At 35.3% G+C, this 16,571-nt stretch overlaps 1 long non-coding RNA gene across 1 annotated transcript in view; it reads right to left on the reverse strand.

Annotated features, from left to right (window-relative positions):
- Window positions 1-1,142: 1,142 nt before the first annotated feature.
- LOC146891457 (uncharacterized) overlaps window positions 1,143-16,571 on the reverse strand; it is a 39,357-nt gene continuing 23,928 nt past the window's right edge. The window contains exons 2-3 of the long non-coding RNA XR_014997343.2: window positions 4,822-4,929; window positions 1,143-2,360 (exon numbers count right to left, since the gene is read on the reverse strand). This is a non-coding gene — a long non-coding RNA (uncharacterized LOC146891457). The remainder of the gene's footprint in view (window positions 2,361-4,821; window positions 4,930-16,571) is intronic.

Genomic DNA, 16,571 nt, shown 5'->3' on the forward strand with positions numbered 1-16,571 from the left:
GAAAGCTAAATAAAATACTGAGAGAGAGAGAGAGAAGAAGGAGTCAAGGAAAAGCCATAGAACCTCTGCCAGAGACAGACATGGTGGAACCTTGCCAGTAGGTCACAAACCTCGTGGTAAAATATGAAATAATAGAAATGGATTAATTTAATATGTAAGAGTTTTCTATGAATACGCTAGGGTCATTGGCCAAGCAGATATTTAAATAATATAGTTTTTGTGTGGTTATTTTGGGACTGAGCAGCTGGGAACAAACAAGTGGCTTCCTTACAACAGCAGTAGATATCTAAACAAAAGGAACTTAATGTCTTGTTGTGAGTTCTTTGTCTCATAATAATTTTCTGTTCTTTTGTTTTGTTTTGTTTTTGCTTTTTTTAACTTTACAAGTCCTTTGTACATATGCTATATTTTCCATTTTTGTGTTTCTGAGGAATTTCTGTGTGTGTGATTATGTGTTTCTGCATCTGTGTCTTTGACGGTTTCTTTTTTACTTTTTTTCTTCTGTTAGTTGATTCTATTCTATTCTAGTTTGTTTTCATTTTATCTGATTTTACTATTAAAAAATTTTGCATGTCTGTTTGTATTCTAAAGAGAAAGAGAACAAAAGATGCATATTTGGGAGGCTGGAGAAGTGGGGAGGAACAAGGAGGAATTGGGGAAGTGGTAACAATAATCAGAATTTGTTATATGACAAATTCTGTTTTCAATGAATAATGAAAGAACAAAGTATGTTGTTTGGGGCTGGAAAGAGGACTCAGTGGTTAGGAGCACTTGCTGTTCTTCCAGTGAACCAACCCAGGTTCCATTCCCAGTACCCAAATACTGTACCTTCTGTACCTGGGGATGGGGATTCAACATTCTTCTGGCCTCTATGTGCATTACATTCATGTGTTCTGTAGACATGCATGCAGGCAAAACATTCATACATAGAAAATAATGAATTAATATTTTTAAATATTAAAAATATTTAAGAAGGAAAAAAGTAAAAAATCATGTATTGTATATAAGTAAATATCAAAAAGTTGACCTCATGTAATAAATACAGATAAAGAGTAATAAGTACAAACTGCTTAAATAAACGTGGAAAGCAGAAAGACTTTTAAAAAGTATTTAATATATTTGAAACAGATTATTTTGCTCCATTTGGAAGGCAGTATCAGGATACATGAAATCATATAAAGGAAATGGAAAGGGGGGATGTTCTTTAGGAAAGGGGATAGAGTTAAATACAGAAAAAGAGGAGGAGACTAAAATAACAAGAATATTGGAAGAAAGCCAGAAGGAATCATACTATCACTGCTTTGCCGTTTTCAAAAGATCCTGTAATGCACACATTCAATGTATACACATGGATAATTTTAATGAATAGTTCTCATCTGAACTGACAATGTTCCCTTTAAGAGCCAAAGACAACTAAACCCCAATATGGGACATGAAACATATTCTTTAGTTGTTGGCCAGGGTTGTCCAACAAATTCAAAACATAGCAGCGTTTTGTTGTTGACCTTGGTTGCCCTTTAGAGGCAGTCTTAAAGAAAAAAGTATGTAGTTGTTCAGGAACTGTTTAGATGAATTTTTGTTATAAGGTTTTTAAGAGTTAAGGAAGCTTCTAATATATTTGTATTTGCTTAATTGTGGTTTTACATAAAAAATTAGAAGTAGAAGCATTTCTTTGAGTGGACATTTTCTGCCTCTGTGGTAGACATGATGTTGCACCAAACATACCCCCAACAAAAGTACTTTGTTGCCCAATTGCAGAATAAAGTTGACGGCTGGCTTCCTTTTTCACCTCCTTTAGGGTCTAGTTGTCCTGACACAGGACTACTCAGATTAGACTAATTCACCGAAAGTTCAAACTCCTCAAAGGACTAGAAAGATCTTTGTGAGTCTATGTTTCTGTCTTTGTTCACTACAATTACTCCTTCTTTCTTTCAAAAGTATTGCTCAATGATAAACTCCCCAAATTTCTTTTCTGTCTGAACAATATGTATTTATTCACATCTTCCATGAAAAGTCATGCAGCACAATTAATACCTGGAAAACAACTGACAAGAAACTACAGTGAATTGCGAACGAGCAGTGTCTGGTCCCGGCAGTAGGTGAAAAAGCATGAAACTGAAGCTGATCCAACTCAGCATGGAGCATCTATCAAGCAACTATGACATAGCTATATTATGGGGTACAGCAACAGTGATAACAACCTATCATGACACGGAGTGAGTGAGAGAGGAAGAGAGTGATAAAATCAGCAGCATATCTGAGCCATTAGAAGATGGAGTATCCTTGGTAGTAATCCCAGGCTGGGTTTCTTCCTTCATGTGGTATGTGGTGGCATGCCTCCCTGTTGAAAGGAATTCACTCTGCAAATATAGAACACAGAGAAAACAGTTGTTGAATGAGATAATGCAATTCATAGCACATGTGGGACAGCATCATAAACAACTTGCCATAAATGAAGCATGGAACTGAAGCTCAACAATGTTCCCAGAAACAATTTTCCTGATAGAGTAGAAATTGCAGTATCAAAAACATTGAGATGTTTTCTTCTGTATTAGCTCTAATTTTGCAAGAAAAGAGGGAAAATAGATGAGAATCTCTGTTTCATGTGAATCATTTAGAATGACATGAATATTGTGTTTGGAAGGGGTTAAAACATTCCAGATGGGATGAGAAACACAAATAGGAAACACAATAAGGCCTATCTAGTTAGATAACCCAAAAGCAACTGTGGCAGAACTTGCAAGGAGTTGGATTTGCTAGAGGAAATAAACAATTAAATGACAAGAAAACAAATTCAGTGACAGTAGGCCCCCTAAATGCCTAAAAGCATACACAGTGGTTTACTAGATGGGTAAATGAAGAAGTGAGATCCAGTTTAGAATCCCAGAATTCAATAAACTAGGTCACCATGATAGAAATTCTGGGTTTGACACGATGAATACAGAAGAGTAAGGAAGTACATGGGCCTCATCTACTATATTGCCTGCTAAAGACCAGCCTAAGACTCATGAGCTCCCACCCAAATAAAAATGATGATAATAAGAAAGAGGTAGGTAGACAGGGATATAACACCTAAAAGAAGACATCTATGTTTTCCAGAGGTAAAAGATGATTTAAAAAAAAAAAACATATTTTTGTAAAAAGATGCTGTCACACTATAGCTCTTTTATTCTCTGTATTCTCCCAATAAACTTCTTATAATTATAAAATGCATAATCTTATAAATATTTATAGTTAGGAGGACATCAAATACAATTTTAAGAACAGTAAATTATAAAAGCGATTGTGTAAAAATGTTAATGATAAATGAGCAGTTTTTGAAAGTATATATTTTCCAAAAGCAAAAAACATTGAGGGTTAAATTAAAAAATATATATCATGCATTTTTTTAAATCAGAGAACAGTCTATAAAATTCAAGGTAAAATGGAGAAAAATCATGTTAGGATAAAAACGTTTGAAGGCTCAATTCTTCTTGACTTTCTACACATGTCACAGGGAACCTAAAAATAGCCAGCAGATGACATGACAAAGGGGTCTGCTTGCTTGTGCTGTATAGAAATAGCCTTGAGAGAATTTGTCTTCACAAACACTGTAAGTTAGATAACAGAATGATCCAGAGAAAAATGAATATTAAAGAAGTTGTAGAATGCCTGCCCTGGACACTTGGTAAATTGATAGCATCAGAACTCATTCTTAAGACTCTGGAGATTCAAGCTTCTTCCTACTACACTGAGTTAATTGAATTTTTCTTCATTTTGTGAGTTTTATAGTTTTCGCAGCTCACTGTGACAGAGAAAAACAATAAATGTAACCCTTTAAAGAGTAAATTGTATGACTATCATATTTATTATATACCTTAAGGTATAGTAAATATTTTCCTCTGATTTTCTGTCACATTTTGCAATTTTTAAATTGGAGAAAAAGTGATTGAAAACCCTTCTAGGGTATTGATCACAGAGCAGAAAGTCATATGAGAGTTTGTGAACTCAGTTTGGCAAGATATTTGTGGTCTTCCTCTGTCTGTGGTCTAGTCAATCTTATTCTAAAAGCTTTTCTTGCAGACATCAAAACAACACACTTTATCTATGTGCACAAGTTAGTAAGGCTTTGCCTTTTAAAGCGAAAGAAAGTAGTATAGTCTGTCACTGTTTCATCAACATAATTGAGAATAGCCCAAATAATGAATACATCACGATAACACTGCAACCTAGAACAGAAAAGTTTTCAGTGAAATAGTTGCTTAAAAATCAAAAATTAAAAGTACAAAAATAATGTCTTTAATATTCAACTCTTACAGAAAGAGATTGTGTGTGTGTGTGTGTGTGTGTGTGTGTGTGTGTGTGTGTGTGTACAGATACTTTCGGCCAACTTCATCTTTGAATCCCACACATATCATTCTTGTCCCTGTGGATAAATAATAAGGAAAAATATCACATACAAATGTGATTTACAAACAATAACTAGGGTTGTAGGAATGGCTCCGAGATCAAGAGTGTGTGCTCTTCTTACAGAGGACTAAAATTCAAATTTTAGCATTCACTGTTGTCTGCAAATCCTAGCAACTTAGGTCCAGGGTATCTGATGCCTGCCTTTGGCCAAAAATGCATGCACAAACCCTCAGACAGACAACAGAAATACACTGAATTAAAAATAAATATTTAAATTTATATGCCAATTAATTAAAATAGAGACACTTATTACACATTGACATTACCTTCTTTTTGTTAAAAGGGAAACTTTCTTTCTCCACATTAATAGAACTGAGACTTAACAAATACACCTTGAAGAAAGAAGCAGGAAAATCATTGATTCTTCTGTACCTGTGATTGGTTTCTCCAAATGATAAGACGTTTCCGTAGCAGTTCTTTCTCTGAGGTACAGACTGCAGCGTCTGGAGACTTTGGCTTTTCTTTGAATCTGATTCTTTCCTGTAGGGTTGCAGGACCAACCAATAGTAAGAACAGTTGAAGTAAATTAAGAGCTCAATTATAATACAGATCCAATACTAAGAGCTATACAAAATATGAATATTAAAGTTGCTGCTGGCTATATTATTTAACCTAAACAACACAAGAGTGAAGCCAGAGAATGGCTTTAGTGACTATTTAATAATCTTGATCCTAGAGAAAAATCTATCTAAAGGGCTTTAGAAAATTTTTCTAATTGTTAACATGTAATTATATTGCAGTGTCTTTATTAACAGCTGAACTGTGAACCATACTATCAAAGAAAACTGACTTAATTATTCATGGCTACCACTTGAAGATCTAAGGTACTGTTGTGTGTGTGTGTGTGTGTGTGTGTGTTTGTACTTCTCAAACAAATTGATAATAATAATATAATTAATAAGTACCTCTCAAAATATTAATAATTAGAGTATATAAACATAATTAATTTGTTTGAGAGGTACTTACTTATTCTTACAGACCCAGATAAATGTATCATTCACCCTATATCAAAATACTTCATTGTAAAAAATTGGAGTCGAGTACAAAAAAACATGATTGGTGAAAATGGAGAGAACACATGACCATGGGGTGCCCAGTCACAGTGGCTACTTCTGTAACACAGCTCGTGCACAGAAGTTTCTGGGAACACCACCGGAGAGGGGTAAAAGATTGGAAGAACCATAAAATGAGAAAATCTTCTGTTAGAAAGTATCTCTGAGAAATGTCAGGGAAGATTAGTGATATCTCAAAAACATGTCTGCCAAAACTGGCCCTGACAAGCACAACATGAACTGACACGCCAGCATGGAAGAAAAAAATTTATGGGACTCCACCCCTAAACAAAGAATGACAAACAAACAATTAAAAAATGCTAAGGCAACAGAAACATTCTTCCACAGAGATGAAACCATAATTAGCTAAAGCAAGCCATCATCCCTGAAATAAAAAAAATAAAAATAAATGTACAAGCAACATTAATAGATTAAAATTAGATAGATTTAATCTAAAAAAATAGATTTTGTGTGTAGCAAAAAGAAAAGAAAAGAAAAAAGGAGGTCTTAATTTCTAGAGGGAGTAAGATGGGGTATACAGAGGAGGCATCAAAAGGAGGAAAGGTGGGGGTGAATGTTGCATTTAAATTTTAGGTTTTAAAATTAATTATTAAAAAATGTGTATAATTATTGGGCATGGTAATGCATGCCTATAATACCAGAACTCAGCAAATGGGGAAAGAAAGACTAGGAGTCCAGTATGATTTCAAGACCAGCCTCAGTTCTGTAGCAAATTCTGGGTGACCTCAGCTACATAGCAAATTATGGGTAATCCTTGATCGCATAAGAGCTAAGATTAGGAAAAAAATACAACTCTCCTTAACACCAGTCCCATGACATCTGATGCCCTCTTCTGCCCTCTACAGTACCAGACATGTATGTAGTTCACAGAAATACATGCAAGCAAAACACTCTTACACATACCATAAACATAAAGAAAATTAAAAAAGAACTTCAATTGCATTATGTGGAAGCAAACAGAAACTCAATGTTTATGAATTTCATTTGTTCTTGGTATGTAACTTGGGTGTATCTGAGTTCATTTTTCAAAGAGGCAATGTTGTAAATAATTACTACATAGTTAAATATGTAAGAATACTTCCCTGATGGAGATAGGTCCAAGTCGGTGTCCTATTGCTTGCCAACGTTTCAAGACAGTTCAGTAAAAAGAGTACATAAGATTGAATGCCCGAGTACAGAAGACAGGATTGTTTTAAGCTCAGTGCTGGTCATGTTCCATTGGTCTAGATTGATGCTGTGACTCTAACGGCAACTTTATAATCTGCAGTGGAAATGGAGGGTATTTTTTAAAGGTTTCAATTACCTGCCACGTTACAAAAGAGCAATAAGACTGTTCGTGGAAGCTACACACAATTTCTCTGTACTGATTTCTCCCACACATCATTTTGTAAAGGATTTAATGTGAAAACAAAGTAAGAATTCTTCCAATAATGGTTTTTAAAGAAAGATTAAAGGAACACAGAAAAAGTTGTGCTAAGTTAGATGCATTTTCCCTTTTATTCTTAGGGCAATATTTTTCCTTTGACTTAATATATAGCAAGAGCTATGCACCAAGGATTATATGGGCACTGTCTTTCTTATTGAAGATCAAAATGGAATTGTTTTATTTATTAAACTGAAAGAATGAATTATGCTCTAACTTTAAGACAATCAATTTCCATATGTCCCTTCAAAAAACAGTGGTTATCTACAAATATAAATGATTTCTATCACTGCTTATGTTAATATGATCTTCACAAGTCTAAAATTATATTTAAAATAAGAAGGAAGGAAAGCTTTCAGAGTTTCAGGATATGAAAAGATGGACCAGTGATGAAGAATGTGTACTAATCTTGCAAACAATCCAAGTTCAGTTCCTTTCTCCCAGATAAGGCTGCTCGGAACCACCTGCAACTCCAACTCTAGGAAACCTGAAGCCATCTTCTGGACTCTCGCTGTGTTTGTAATCACACACACACACACACACACACACACACACACACACACACGAGAAGGGGGGGTTAAGTGCATGAACACGCACAAATGCACACACAGAGACACACACATGCAGAGACACACATATAAACAAATATGCGCACACACAGAAACATATACATGCACATACAAATATTTAAAAATAAAACTGATATCTAAAAACTAAAGCTTTTAAAGATCTAATTTAGCCTGGAGAAATATCAATGTTGGTTAATTCTTGGGGAAAAAGTATAAAATGATCTCATGCTTTAGGTGTTTCCTTCCTGTGTAATTAGAGAATAATTCACAAATATAACCTGGTTTGTTGTATATAGTCTCTGATGTTTAGGTACCAAATACATATGTCCATACTACAATGTTTTTAAAACTGTAAAGCAATTAATCACCTTTGGGGGGCATACTAAATTGGTGAAGAAATGGAGAACTCAGGGAGGACATTCTGGTTTCTTTCTCGCATATCCTAAGACTGTTTTAATACAGATTTCAGGACTCAGCTGTAAATTCTTAGTTTTATTCACCTCTTTCCAAATCTTTGCAAACAAAAGGAAAAACAGCCATTCAATTATGAAAATTAAGTCACAATAATACACAAATCTGCTACACTGTGAAAATTGAGTTACCTTAGTTACAGAAACTTCTCGGTCCACAAAGCTTTTAGAGTTGGGGTATCATGTGTATGGGTAGAGGAGAAATACATCTCATTGGATACAACTGTCAATTTTTTTTATAGTCGTAGTCACATTAGCTTCTGTAAAATTTAATAAACCTCAAATCTACAGAATTCATTGCATATAAGGAACTTCTGAGGTGTGTGCTGTTAGTGTGCAAATAACAAAGACCTGCTGTCCCCTGCCGTTTTTGTGCTCAGTGCCCAGCTTTCCCAGATAAGAAGCAAAATACAATTACAAAGGTAAGAACATTGAAAGAGCCCACATCTGTGTTTAGCTCTAGGCACAACAGAATTGTACAACTTATCCTTCTTTATTTTTCCTTTCTTTCTCCTCTTCTTTCTACTTCTAAAAGGTATTTGGTGTAAAATGCTTAAATATTTTCATCTTTATTTTAAAACAGTAAATATTTGCTTTGTGCTACATATATGTTCCAGGATATATTTTGAAGTATGTATAGAAACACATAGAGATAAGGGCCTCAAAACATAAAAATCCCAAGTCTTGCCCCGATTTGACATATAGTAACTACTGAGGTAATTTAATAAACCCACAAAAGATCCTCAGAATGATGTTCAGTTCTAGTGTCCTGGCCTAGATAGGAAGTCTCATGCTCAGACAGTAGTACCCTGGGAGATACTGAACCTCCCTGAATTATAATTTCCATCAGTTTTTCTGACAGAAAGGAATCTATTCAATTTCTTCTGTCAGTCACTAAAAAGGCACTGCTTCTTCTCTAAGAACTCTATGTAACCCAACATTCACATTTTGACTTTTAACAGAAACAAATGTCTTTTGGACATAACAGTCCAAACAGGTAAACTGGTCACTTCCTCAGCATCTCTTCATTAAAGGCATTTTTAGCCAACTAAGAAGTCTAGGATCATGAGTTTTTCATAAGCAGAAAATGGCATAGCTGCGGTCATATGCCTTCCTCCAGACACATCCAGGGAGCCTGGGCTCACCACATCAGCAGCTATTACATTAGTGAAATCTCACAAAACCTGACTCCATAACTTTCCTGTCCTCTTGAGGCAACCATTGTATCAGCTCTGTTGGCTGATGAAGCACATTATGTTCATAGTTCTCAGGACTAGAAATTGAGACAGTTCAGCAATTGGTCAATTCTCACCATGAGCTGTCCACATGGAATAGAGTCATAGTGATTATTGGGAAGTTCCACACAGGATAAATGAGTGAGATATTAGATTCTTCAGGATGCAATAGCTGATACCCCTTTTTACATTTAAAATTCATCTAGAGTTTTCTTTAGCCAAAACTAAGAAAAAGTCATAGTGATAAACATACCTCATAGGATGTTTTGGATTTATACATTTGAAACTGTGCAGAAAAATTGGAGTCTATCATTGTCAAATTACAAATATCTTTTTCTTGTATTTAATTTCCTAATAAATTAATTAAATGGTAAAGCCACTTAATTTTATCATGCAAAAAATACAACTCCCCAGTGAAGTTAAAACTATGTCCTTTGTTTTATTATGGTGTATATAAAAAGTTCTCCCACAAGACTCAGGTGCTGAGGCCTCACTCTCCCAGTAATGGTACTGTTCTTCCCACGGGGCAGGGAACCCTGACTGCTCTTAAGACTAGAGGGGGGTGGGTGGCAGAGGGAAAAGGGAGGCGGGGAAGAGGTTGAAATTTTTAATAAATAAATAAATAAATAAATAAACAAGAAAAAAGAAAAAGTACTAAAAAGATGCCTCTGTTTGGAGGTACAAGGTTGTAGATTCTGTTTATATTGATGATGAAATTCTAGGAAAAAAATTGAATTAAATAAACAGTAATTATTGTTAAGAAAAAGAAATGATTGAACACTGAAGGCTTTAACATCTTTGGTGGTTTTGATATACTAACATTAGTAGAGGCACTAATAGCAATAGATGGAGAAATAAGGGTACTGAGATATAGCTTTGAGGACTGTAATCTTTTTGTCTCTATCTCTGTCTCTGCCTGTCTGTCTCTCTCCCTCTCTTCCTCTATTCTTTTTCTTCTTTCCTGGAGGCTGTAAGTTGAGTTCTGTTAAATCACAGACTTAGAACATGATAATGTTCTGCCTAACTTATAGCAACAGGTACAATTTTTTTCATTTATAAAGAATTTCCACCTCCTCCCTGCCTCCCCCTTCCTCTCTAGTCCTAAGAGTAGTCAGGGTTCCCTGCCTCACAAGAAGTCTGAGGTCCTCCCCCCTCTATCCGGGTCTATAAAGGTGAGCATCCAGACAAACCAGGCTCCCACAAAGTCACTCCATGCAGTAGAAACAAAACCCAGTGACTTTGTCCTTAGCTTCTCAGTCAGTCTTCATTGCCAGCCACATTCAGAGAGTCCAGTTTGATCACATGGTCCATCACTCCCAGTCCAACTGGCCTTCAACAGGGACAATTTACTAGAATGAAAGCTTTGAAGTGTTGTGACCAAACAAACCATCATCTATGCCAGGTATATTGTGACCATGGCAAAAGAAAGTCAGCCTACAAACCACAATCCCAGAGAACTTAGGCAGGAATGTGGACATTAAGGGAGACTTACATAGATATAATATAAAATGGGAAGTATAAAGTAGAAAAAGATAAGATTCCTGAGTAAATTGGGAGCATGGAGACCTTGGGGAAAGATTGAAGGAGAGAGAGGAGAGACAGGGAGGGGAGCAGAGAAAAATGTGGAGCTCACTAGATATCAATAAAAAAATTCCTTAGTAAAAAAAAAATGCTAGCAGCATATTTTATGTTGCTACTATGTGAACATTGTTCACTTTTCTTCAAGCTATGTTATCCATATTCCTTTGATATTCAGTAACATAAATACTGAAACAAAATGGCATTAAATATTTACAAGCTATATTAGATGGGGTGGAAGTCATGCAGGGACAAATAAAAGAGTTGTTCAACATTTAAAATAAGTCTTTGTTTAAAAATAATGAAACAATAGTAGCAATTATTATATTTGCAATTGTTAACATGGTTCTTATTGGAATTCATGACTTTCTCCACTCCCCATTTCATTTTATCTTTGCTTTCAGTGAAAGTTTTGCTTTTCATGGCTTTCTTCCTGAGGACTCAAACAGGAGGGGACAAGGCAGTAACAGGCCTGCTGGTTGCAGATTCTTAATGATTTCTGTTAATGTTTGCTGCCAGACCCAGAAATAATCAGATATCATAGAAGATCTTCAAAATTCCAAATACTTACTTCTTACAATTTTTGATAGCTATTCATTTTCCTATATACATGTGAACTGATAATTCTGGACAAGATAGAACTGTGTTATTTGCTTCTCTCTCATTGACTTAAGAAAATTAAAATGACTTCTTGACAAATAATTAGATATGATAGGTATATAAAAATGAAGTAACATTTTCATTACTGGAATATTTGGGGTAAATACTGAGAGGAACTAATGCTGACAAGCATAAAAAAGAGAACAGTGTCAGACTTTCATTTGGTTTCCAATTACACACATTTCCTTTCTTGTAGTACTTTACATGGAAGCTTAGTTCCTTCATCTGAAGGTACTAGACATACACACTTCACCCCAAAGATCCATGTAACCGAAGGTTTATCTCCTGCACCGACTCTGAGGCTTAATACTAATTACAAGCTGTTCAGTCTATTAGCTCAAGCTTATTAACTAGCACTTATAACTTAAATTAACCCATTTGTATTTCTATACTTTACCATAAGGTCCAATACTTGTTATCTCACATCTTGTTTCTTTGTCGGCTGATTCTGTCTCCCTCACTCCTCCTACTTTCTCCCTGTATTCAATTTATTTTTCCCACTTAGCTATGTTCTGTCCTGCCATAAACTAAAGTAGCTTCTTTATTAATCAACATTAATAAAACATATTCACAGCATACCAAGTGGCATCCCACATCAGAGTCACCTACCTAACTTGTAAAATCTGGTCGGGATCCCAGCCTTCATTTACTATAGGTACACTCATCTTTGAACAATAGAATAAATTTCCTCACTCTAGTAACAATCAAATTTAGACATTTTCCACTCAAGTGTATTTCTAATCAATCAGGAATTATAAACTATAAATTCTGGTCTGAAATGAAACACTCTTGGCAGTATTTAAAAACTGTGGGTCACAAAAACTTTTGGGGTCAAACAACTGTGTGAGCCTCATTTTTAATCCTTAGGATAAAAGGAAAGGAAACAGCCAGACTAGACCTAGACCATTGGTAATAGAACTTTATAAAGTGGTAAGGAGAATATAGTCTCCAGATACCAATCATCTTCTTCCCCCTGCCCCAAGAACCTCTTTTTTGCCCAATTGGCTTTTGAAGATAGAGTTCATAGTAACAGGGACAAAGATTATGCATGGGATAAGTAGCATGGGCTTCTTTGGTTGCTGTTCTAATATGAACATCCTGAGTCACTAAAATAAAATAAATAAGTTGTAACATTGATATATGGTACACAGAGACAAACTGAGAATAATTCTGTCCAAGGTCTTAGCTCAAAATCTCCATAAGTTAATTCTATTATTTTGTATGTGTTCTTTGCCAATATTTCAAATGCAAGTAACTTTTCAGACCTAGAGCCAGCCTTTATAAATATGGCTCTAGTAATAGAAGGAAAAGCACCATAACATTCTGTAATTTAAAAAATATGGCTGGTCCTGAAGATATTAATAATTCCCTCAATAAATATAGTCCATTGGATACTATAAATCTGCAATCATTACTTCATAATATGGATGACCATGTTATGATTAATGAATTCTGTGAGGAAGAACCAGTTATCATTTCCTATCACTGAAGTCTGTGGACAAGAAGAAGGCTCCTTGTATGCTGTAAGAACAGTGAGGGTGGTTTCGACAGATGCATTCGTTACTGGTAAGGAAAGGGAATTTAGTCAGTAGTAGCCACCCCAATGAAGAAAAGGACTTGTTGGCTTTTCCAGGAAGAGCATGATCATCATAACCAAAAGGGGACACACAAATTGTTCTACCGCCTAGGAAAGGGAAAATGTCTTTTCTGAATGCAAATAGAAGACAATGCCAGGTTTGTGGGATAGTATATGGATGTAACTTCATTTCACAAGCTTAGTTGTTAAAACACAAATGACTATTTTAATTTCAAAGCTAAGACTTTGAAAATACTTTTGTTCATTTACTTCATCATCTGTTTGATTTTATTCTGGTCAGTTCCCCTTGTGTTTTCCTTCCTTGCTCGCCGTCATTCCTACAGTGTTGCTGTTGTTTTATTTTTCTGGAGATGGTTTTAAGAAAATGATAGTATAAAAAGGGCCTAAGCCCTTAATCCACCTTTTCTTTACTGCTTTTGTTTCACATAAAAGTCACATGTACTGGTTGAATTTTCTTAAATTTGCTAAGAAAGATCAATCCGTCATTTCCATCGATTTAGACCATAAAACTCAATATGGACAAGTTCTAAAGAACTGCCATATTCGGGCTGCCCATGCACACTTCAGCACTGCCAGGCCATTAAAACATGATGACCATATTGAAAGTTTTGGTAACAGCATTGGGAAGCTGAGAGAGCACATTTTTATCACCACACAGGAAATAGAGAGAAAAAGCATGAAGTAAATGAAGTCTATAAATCCTCAAAGCCCTCCCCTAGTGATATCCTTCAGCAAAGCTTCCTCTCTGAAAGGTTCCAAAACCTCAAAGCTGTGCCACTATCTGGGGACCAAGTATTCAAATCCATGAGCCTGAGGGGGAGGACATATTTCATTCGAAAAGCAACAAATTACAAGCATGCTATAAAAGCATATTACGTTGGTTGTATTAAAGTCATATTTAAAACACTGAGTTATTAAAGAAGAAAATGTAAAGCAAATGATTGGCAATCAAATTCAAAGGAAATCAGTTAGTTAATAAGGAAACAGATGAAGTTTTAATGTAGCATTAGAATTACAACCTACAGCATTGTTTATAAATTTACAGAAATCCTTCATATACTTCTTCCTTTCAAGTTGACTTCAACCCACATAGGAAATACTAAACTGGATGTAGAACAAAGCATACCATAATGTGCTCCTTCCCTGAACAACCCACTCTGCTTGCAAGCTAGATGATTCCCTTGTCTGCTTTTGAATTGATGTAATTTTCACTGAACAGAAGATACATCTTTTATCCTGTTTCAGAACAAAGTCTTATTTTGTTTTCTCTTTGCAATAAAAAAGTTAGGAATTAACTGTGTGAAAATACCACAGTTTCCTGCTTGTGTTCTAACAGACTTTCTTTTCCTAAAGGAGATGGAGGGTTCGGTGATTTTTGTGTATATGACAGTGGCACAGAGAGCTGCATAGCAAGGCTTTGCCTCTGCAGTCACGATGCTAACAACGTGACACCGCTGGCCTTTGATGATCTTTGACAGTCATTGCATTTCAATTGTCTAAAGCCAGCATTACCCTCTAGCATCCGTCTCTTAAACAGAAGAATCCATTTATCAATTCTGTCTGATGAAGCTTGAAAAGAAGTCGAATATCAGCAGGGTTTGGAGCTGTGGCCAATGTATTTCTACAGTCTACATTTGATACCATTTAACATCAGATGCAAGTCTACTTACTATTAGTGGGAGGTTAAAATTCTTATTTTGAAAAGATCAAATCATAATTTTTATGTGCTTGAGCTTTAAATATCTGAAATATGACAATATTAGATGCAAATCCCTAGTACACTAGGTATGGCTGATGGACTTCCAGAGTACTGTAGAGTATAGCAGCAATAAGAAATGAAAAAGGAAAAAAAAATGTGTTTGTCAAAATATAACTATGGCATCAGAAATAAGAGGCTCAAAAGTCCATGCAAGTGGTAGGACATTTATTTTGGTGTGCTTGGGTAATATGGGGTAGTATCCTTCTGGGTTTTTTTTTTCTGTTCTCTTTATACTTGTTGGAATTGATTTATATTTATATAAAAATTCTTGGTAGAGTCAAAGAAATCAATTCAGCAAGATTTTTGTTTGTTTTTTAAAGAACATACTATTTTCTCCAACACTGTGATGGCACTTAGAATATAAACATTTTGTAAGTGTAAAAAAAAATTCAGGCCTGTAAAAAGCCCTCAGGATTGATAGACAATCAAGGACAATAAATAACAAAGAGCAAAGATAAAAATGTATAGTTCTGAGCAGAAAGTGCAAGCTTTCATTAGGAGTGGTTTTCAATGGAACATGGGCACCTTAGGAGTGGGTTTCAGGAGAACATGGACATCGAAGTTCTACAGCAGCATACTTGGATCAACGGTGGGTGAGATCTATATATTGAACAATTGTCATGCTCACCATTGCAGAGTGAGTAGGAAGAAATGCAAACATGAATAGAGCATGATTTCTAGGTGTAGCTTTCTTTAGATTCTTTTATTTTCATTTTTATTCCTGCTGGGGCACTGTCTTAAATCCATACCCACTTGATCCACTGGACTTCTTTCTTCAGACATGAGAACAATACCTAGAAGCCACTCACAGTTACTTAGATTCCAAGGAAAGCAAGCTTCTTTCAACTTCCAGGATATGGCCCTTTTCTCGTGTCTTTTTGAGTTTCTATTTTTCCAATAACTGAAATTTAAGGTAGATGTTTCTCAAAACAGTAAGGTACTACTCTATAAATATTTACCATGCAAGGTGCTTGAAAGAGAATGAATGAATTTTACTGGAATTACTCACAGGATGAAGTGTTCCTGACAGGAGCAGACCTGACTCAAACAGTTCCATCACCAAAAGCCTGCTCCAGCATTAGTGACAGCTCACAAACCATGGGAACCTGGAGCACACAGCACAGCCTACCGATGTGTCAAGGGTTTTAGGAGTGTCCCTTCCAAGTATCTCATTCATTCATCTGGTTCGACTTTCAATGGAATCCCTGTTTGTTTGGTCAGGAGTTTCCTAGGTTGGATATGTTGTGTTTCCCCAGGAATGGTTTCGTTACACAACAAACACATAGTTGATTATTTTCAAGATAATTGAAATTCATCAAACTTTTGGAGAGACTTCTGCTTTATAAATAAAGGCATCCATTTTGTTTAATTCTAAAGGCAGTGTAAATGTCATAGACATATTTTATTGCCTATCATTTTACTATTTATTTTCCTCAAACAAAAGTAAAACAGGTACAGATTTTCTTCCAAGCATGTATGAGGCTCTGAATCCTGTCCTTGAAATTGATAAATGAATGAGTGATTAAATGAGTGAAAACCAATTTTTTATCATAAAATATGAATGTTAATATACCCAATTGCGGTCTCCTTTGAAGCAAAATTTAGGATGTCTTATTACAACAAGCAGTGGGATAAATTAAGAGATTCATTATGTCTTAAAAGATAAAAATTAGAGAAGTAAAGAAAAAGGAAAGAAGAAGAAAAGGAAATTCACCAGACAGAAAAAATTTAATATAATTCACTTCTTTTACAATAAAG

The sequence above is a fragment of the Myodes glareolus genome, chromosome 16 (assembly GCF_982192425.1).
Source record: "Myodes glareolus chromosome 16, mMyoGla1.1, whole genome shotgun sequence".
NCBI lineage: Eukaryota > Metazoa > Chordata > Mammalia > Rodentia > Cricetidae > Myodes > Myodes glareolus.